A 6,699-nucleotide genomic window follows, 5' to 3' on the forward strand; every position below is an offset into this window, starting at 1 on the left:
AGTGTTTATGGGAGTTAAAGCAATTTGCCACTTGGCAAACCAGAAAGCCTTGACCAGCAACCCAAACGCCTCTTATTCCGCTCCAGGACATGCTGGTGAGGTCAGAGAAAGTTTCCTCCTCTTGAGCCGTTCCCAGAACATCCCAGCTTCTCTGAGAAAGGCCATGCTGATGACCAAAATAAATGCATGGAAGATTTGAGAAACTCGAGCGGAGTTCACAGCTCCTTGTGTGCAATTAGTCTTGGTGAAGCCAGAGCTGTTTTCCCCACTGGTTCTGCCTCTTCCTATTGCCTCTTCACCAGCAGCATGCTGCCCTTTGCATGTTCAGCCTCAGCACCCTCCAGGTGTGGTGGCATCAGACATACATGGAGAAGGTCACTTGCCTAGAGGGGATTTAAGTGACATGGACTTGAGCATGGAGACTTTGGTGCAGTACAAGGGATGTGGCTGCTGTTTGGTTGAAAAAGTGGGGAAATAATTTATAAAAAAAAAAAAAAAAAAAAAAAGGAAATGTGTATAGGAAATTGTCGGTTCCTGTCCTTGCTGCAGAAGACATGCAACTCCATGCTGTTCCTCTGCTGAGGTCTAAGTGGGAGTAGACGTGTCAGCAGGAGGAATATACAGCTCTCTCCCAAGTAAGGAGATCTCCTTGATCTCTGAAATGAAGATCTGAGTCCAACAGCAGGAGGATTAATCATTTTAGCTTTAAAATTAAGTGAAGATACAAATTGAAAACTGTTCAGTCCAACATATCATGGCTGAGGAAATTGTGTCATCAAAGTTGACACCAAAACTTGCTTTTTTAAAAATGGAGGAGCTATACTAAAATCCCCCCTTCCTTCATGACTGGGTTTTTACCTGCGTCTAGTAGCAGAATCAAGTTTTGTTTTTTGTTTTTGTTTTGTTTTGTTTGTTTGTTTGTTTTCCAAACCCAAATCAGGGTAGTTTGAGGAGACAGCCTCAATATTTGAGTGCAGGGTGCCCAGCAGAGGTGCAGCACACCCTGCTGCGCTCTGCTCACTCCCAGCAAATTGAGGGAGGTCTCTCCCTCAAGCAGCTGCCTGCTGGGGCTGCCTGCTGCAGGGCCTCGTGGTGTGCACTAAGGGGAAGGCTGGGACACTGCGGAGAATCCAAAGTGGAGAACAGCTCCCTGGAGGTGCTGCTCTGGTTGTACCTCTGGTCATGGCAAAGCCACAAAGACAGCAGGTTGCTTTCAGATATTGTGCATCTGCTGAGCAGCCCTGGTTATCTTCTCAGTGTGCCCAGTGAGTCCACTCAAGCCCCAAGCAGCAGGAAGCTGGTCTTCTGCAGAAACTCCAAACTCCTGTGAGTATTTTGGGCCATTACTACCTCTGATGGGAATGCTCGTACACCTGGGATCTACATTTCTGCCTCCTACTTCTGCTGCTATAGTAAAAAGCATCAAAAGCTGGTGTGTAGTTCAAAGCATTTGCTTTGGCACAGTCTTGAGTATCCACAGATGTGGGTGTTAAAGCATCCTAGTTTTCGGTAATAGGTCACACCATGTTTGCAGATTTTATTAACTTGAATCAAACAAGATAAATTTCATTTAGCTTTCACCATGTAACCACTATGAAAAATGTCAGCTGATCTGGGTTTAAAAAAAAAAAAAAAAAAAAAAAAAAAAAAAAAAAAAAAGTTGAAAAGAAAGGAAGTATTTAAAAGAAGTATTTTTAACTCCAATTCAATGCACAGCAGTAAGCCCCCCAAGATGTGTATATTAACAAGGAGGGAGAGTGGTGCAGAGGCAGGGATGAATAGCCTTGGAGAAAGAAGAAAAAATAAAGAGGAACTTCATAAGCTATTATTGCTGTTGCTGTCTTCTTATCTTGAACTGAGTACAAGAAACAATTGAATTACAATGAAATAATTACTGGGCTAATGAGGGCAGACAGGCAATTGCAATATTCCCAGAGTTTTCTTCCTTCCCTTTCCTGAAAATACTTAAAATAATTGGTAAACAAAGTGGGTTATTTATAAACACAGGCAGACTACACAGCCCCAAACAGTACAGCTAAGCGCTGAGAATGGAAACGATTATTTGCCTGGGATTTGGAGTTATTTAAAGGAGAAGCTTCCCCTCGGCAAAAGGTGCTGTGTGGCAGGGGAGCTCACTTTGCAGCTTGCTGTTCGACACCCCAGCTGCTGTAAGGATCTACATGGCGATGCTGAACATACAGTTTTCACCCCTAATGAGGTGTTTAGTGGCTGTCAGACGGAGCACCTCAGTAATTTGTTTCCCTTCCAGGGGCTAACCATCACATCAGAAGGGAAAGGGCAGCTACCAGCCTTGACATTTTACTGGTCCCCATTAGGGCTGGGAGAATCATCATCGCCCTGTTTACTGCAGGGCAAGGAACTCCCCTGGTGCCAGCAACACAGATTGATTTTTTTTTTCTTATTTCCATTATAGCAGACACTGTCAGAGCTAAACACAGCAGGATGGTTGGCAGAGGAGTCATCTCTGCTCAGAAAAGCTCACAAGGCAACCTCAGCCAGATGAGGAGCTCCTCCTGAAAGCCAGCTCATTAGGTGCTATGGGAAAGTATCTAACAGGATGCTAGCTCCTAGCTGGCTTTTTTTTTTTTTTTTTTTTAAGCATCAGGTTTTCTAACTCAGCACAGGCCATCTCTAATCAGTGTGGTTTTTAAGCCTCAGCTGTCAGCTGCTTGCAAGCAGTTTCTGAGAGCAAAGCAAGGAACAGTTTGCAAAGACTTTTTCAGCACAGACCAAGGTAAATAGCTCATTTTGTTTTGGTTGTCTCGTACCATGTATGTGTTGCTTTGCTGAGACACAGACTGGTGTGCCAAGCAGCGGGGTGTGTAGCCCTCCGTGGCCACAGAGCTGTAGCTTAACCTCCCTGCCAGAGCTGCCTGTTGGGTGAAATGAGGCTGCATGTTATTGATTTCCATGACAAAGGTAATGCAAGAAGTCAGTCCATCCCAAGGATGAGAAGCCCTATTAAAAATTACTAGTAGAGCACACTGATAATGCTGAAATACAGAGAACTTCTTGTTCTTTTGGGGTATTGGTTGGCTCAGTAAAGATAAGCTGTGTGGTGTATTGCATGTATTCCCCTCTGATAGATGAGTGTATCCCATTCAGCTGATATCTGATAATCCTTGTGCTCTGGAAGTGTGTGGCTGTCAGGTCAGGTGTGCAGGTGGGGCTGTAAAAAGGAATAGGGAAAAGACAGCTGTGTAGGACAGGAGCTTATTCAAAAAGTGAATATTTAGACCATAAATCTCTTCCTTTCTATTTTTTTCCCCCTTGTCTCCACATTACCCATGCCTTCTGTCTAGAACTGGGTTCTGGGAAACTGCCAGCGTGGAGCATCACTCCAGTCCTTGGCTCTGACTCTGAGCCAGCCTTACAGTGAAGCAGCTTTAGTGGGATTGGTATTGGCTTAATAGGAAGAAGAACATGGTGTCCCAGTTTCCCCAGGTTAGATGGGCTTTCTCTATGCCGTGATGCTTGGCAGAAGCCTGTCTTTCATCCTCTCCTACGCCAAAGTCTCTAGCTCTGCAAAGGTAACATCACAATAAAGGCTTGTCATACCTATTGACAGTTATGTCAGTCTGTAAAAACAGCTCTGAGTGAACAAAAATAGCTTTGACAGAATGAATTATAGTGTTCTGTTTTATGACTAATTCCAGTGCCTTGGTGAGATAACTCAGATACTGTCACAGTTAAGACTGTATGACACCTTAGTTAACTGAGATTAAGCCAGGAGTCAGGGTTATCTTAGCACTTTGTCTGTGTGTGCTTTTGAAATGGACTTTGCCAACTGCCTTTCCCGCCCTACAGTTTCAGCTAGTAAGAGATTTAACATTTTCAAGTTTTCCCTGCTCTATCACAGCCAATTATCTATTTATTTTAATCCATCCTCTCCTAGCTGCAGCACAGACTATCTCTGCCAGAAGATCGTACCATAACTGCTGCATGCTCGTTTGTGATAATGCACATAGGTGTCAGAGGATGACTTCTAGCAAAAAAAAAAAAAACATGCCAACACCTAAGTGTGCATGTATGCTCACTAAGTCAGCAAAACCAATGAGACTAAACTCACAGCAAAATAAGCAGCTTCTTGAAAGAACTGTTGCATGGAGAGTGATGTCCCACCTCATGAAAGGTCTTCCTGTTTATTTGGCTGCACTACATGATCTCGACTGCCTTCATGGGTGGTGGTAGGGAAGGGAAGGCTGCTGTATGGAGGGCCCTTCTGCGCTGTGGCAAAAATAACAGCTCCCAGAGAAGCAGACCAAAGTTCTCCTCATTTGGACTATTCTCCCTCATGCTCTGCAGTATGGCTATATATGAACAGCATGCTGCATGGATGTAGCTGAAGCTGTTGGTATTCACTTGGTTGCTTGGGTCCCCTTAGTCATGGGGTTATAGGGTGAAAACTTCCAGGGCGGTATTCCTATTTTAATTGCCTCTGCATTACTCAGTTGTACTCTGTCATTTATCACACAGCAGGAGACAGTTATTCAGAGCCTGTGCTTCGTTCTGTTGCATGTCACCTCATCTAAAATTAACAAATAGGATAGTATTTATTTTATTTTGGAGTTTTAAGGATCAAACACAGAATAGGGGTTTTAGCTGAAGAGTTAGATGCTACAATTCACTCTGACATAGTCAAGGATAAAAATGGATAAGAAGAAACCTTTTCATAGCTAAGCTTTTTATCTGAGAAGCCTTATGGTATATAGCTTTATCTTATTAATACATTAATCTAAGAGTCAGGTGGGCAAGATTTCACAGTCCAGAAATAAAAATGTTACAAGCAATGATTCAAATGCAATACATGACCATGCCAAAAGCCGTCACAGTACAGTAACATTTTGTTTTCATGTCCATACAGAAATTCCAGAAATTTATGGATATTGCTTTAAGAAACTGGGGAGCTGGCAGGAGAGGTTGGTGAAGGAGGCTATTTTCTTGATGCATGCAGAATCATGCAGTGTCTGAATGATGTATCTCGAAACAAATGGTTCTCAACATTTTCTCTCCTTTCTGGCTTGACTTTACAGGATTGTCTACATGTAGCATATGCAATGGAGCAGTTCCAGGGGTAAGGGGAAAGCCTGAGACATATCAAGACCTGTGATTTCAGGCATTTAATTTTATTCTCTAGCTTTTCAGTTGTTTAAAAAAAAAAAGTTAATGGCACCTCCAGCTGTAACAAAGATGGCATGAAGAAAGACTTCTGTGATATTCCTGAGGTTCCTGAGGTGCTTTGATTAGAAAGAATGTGTGGTGGTGGTGGGAACCCCAGCAGATGATTTACAATCCCTCATTGTTAGTTTTTTATTTCTCAGCCGTGCCCCTTTGAAAAGTGTAGCAGAGCAAGTACCTCTGAGCATTTTATAACCTAGGATCATCAGAAGTTTTTAGAGAAAAACCTTCACTGGTATTTTCCCAAAGGATTTCCTGTATATCCTATTCATACATGAGGCATACGTTGTAGGCGTGAACCTTGCTGTTAACAGAAAGAAGGAGATGAAATACTTCCATGAAGCTGTAGTAACCTGCCTCATTTGCCTTAGTCCTCTGGACACTGCTCTGCTCATCCCAGTCTGCAAGAGGTCCTTCTTGGGGCTTTCAGTACAGTGAAAATATTCATCAAAACCAAACAGTCCTTAGCCCCACTCAGAAGAAGTTTTATTCTCAGATCTTCTAGACACTTTACTTTCTTTAATATCCATTACTGTCAAATAATTTCTTAAGTGAAGAGACCAAAAACCTGAAATCTCTCCAGCACAGAAATGCTGAGACACCTCTGCACCATTCCAGTTCTTCCTACGCCTGGAGTCTCATTACAGAGGCATCAGCCTGGGCACAGAAGTGAAGCGACAAAGCTCTCAGTGTTCAGTGTCTTCATTAAAAATGAATATTGTTATGAATGTCTGAATATTCTCTTCTATGTGCAAGTTCATTTTGCTATGAAATTGCAAGTTCTCAGCAATGTGATACTGCTGGAGTACCATTTCCCACGGAACACAAAAGCACATGCTTTTACTGGACCTTCTAGGACTGCATTGATTTCTGGTGTCAGCTTATACTTTGTAGATATCTGATCCCTGCTCAGATTTGAGGGGATAATAATAATTGAGGAAAAAATCCTCAAGAGAGTCCTCGCAAAAGACTCTATCAGGCCTTTTTAAACCACAGTTTTTCTGTACAGTTGCTGGTTAGAGAAATCTCATGGTTAAAAAAGCTACAGCATAAGACTTCTTCCAGTAGCAGCGACTGTAAATGTATACAGCTCCTTTATTCTCTCAGCTGGAAGCATGGGCTGTTATGTTTGGTCTCCTCTCAGCCTGATGGATCACTTGTATCCTGAAGGTGCAAGTTTCTGAGCCATGTGGTTCAAAGAACACAGTCACTGAGCATGCACGACTTTTCTCAAGTTGCTCCAAGTCATGCAGGCATGGTGATGGTTGCTGCGGCAGCTTGAGTGCATCTCCTCCCCGCAGCTGGGTGCTAAGGGCAAATGGAGCATGTCTGACAGCCCTGAGCCCTCAGAAGAGCATGCTCCGTTTTACTCCCATTGCAATTTGCATTATCAAATGACATTCTGGAAAACAGAATTAATTGGGAAGAGTAGTTAAATTTGATTAGCTTCAACTTGTTTAGAAAGCTGATGGTGGGGGCATCTAAGATGGAACACGCTAA

General features: G+C 42.9%; 1 long non-coding RNA gene across 4 annotated transcripts; it reads left to right on the forward strand.

Annotated features, from left to right (window-relative positions):
* Window positions 1-2,654: 2,654 nt before the first annotated feature.
* Window positions 2,655-6,699, forward strand: LOC311431462. 4 transcript variants are annotated; one of them, XR_014689475.1, is made up of 5 exons: window positions 2,695-2,755; window positions 3,324-3,551; window positions 4,886-4,940; window positions 5,055-5,095; window positions 5,343-6,699. It is a non-coding gene; the product is annotated as an uncharacterized lncRNA (long non-coding RNA). The 4 variants fall into 4 exon arrangements; XR_014689476.1 differs by having other exon boundaries at window positions 5,783-6,699; XR_014689474.1 differs by lacking the exon at window positions 3,324-3,551 and having other exon boundaries at window positions 2,655-2,755.

Source organism: Aythya ferina (assembly GCF_964211825.1).
Source record: "Aythya ferina genome assembly, chromosome: 2".
NCBI classification, from domain to species: Eukaryota; Metazoa; Chordata; class Aves; order Anseriformes; family Anatidae; genus Aythya; species Aythya ferina.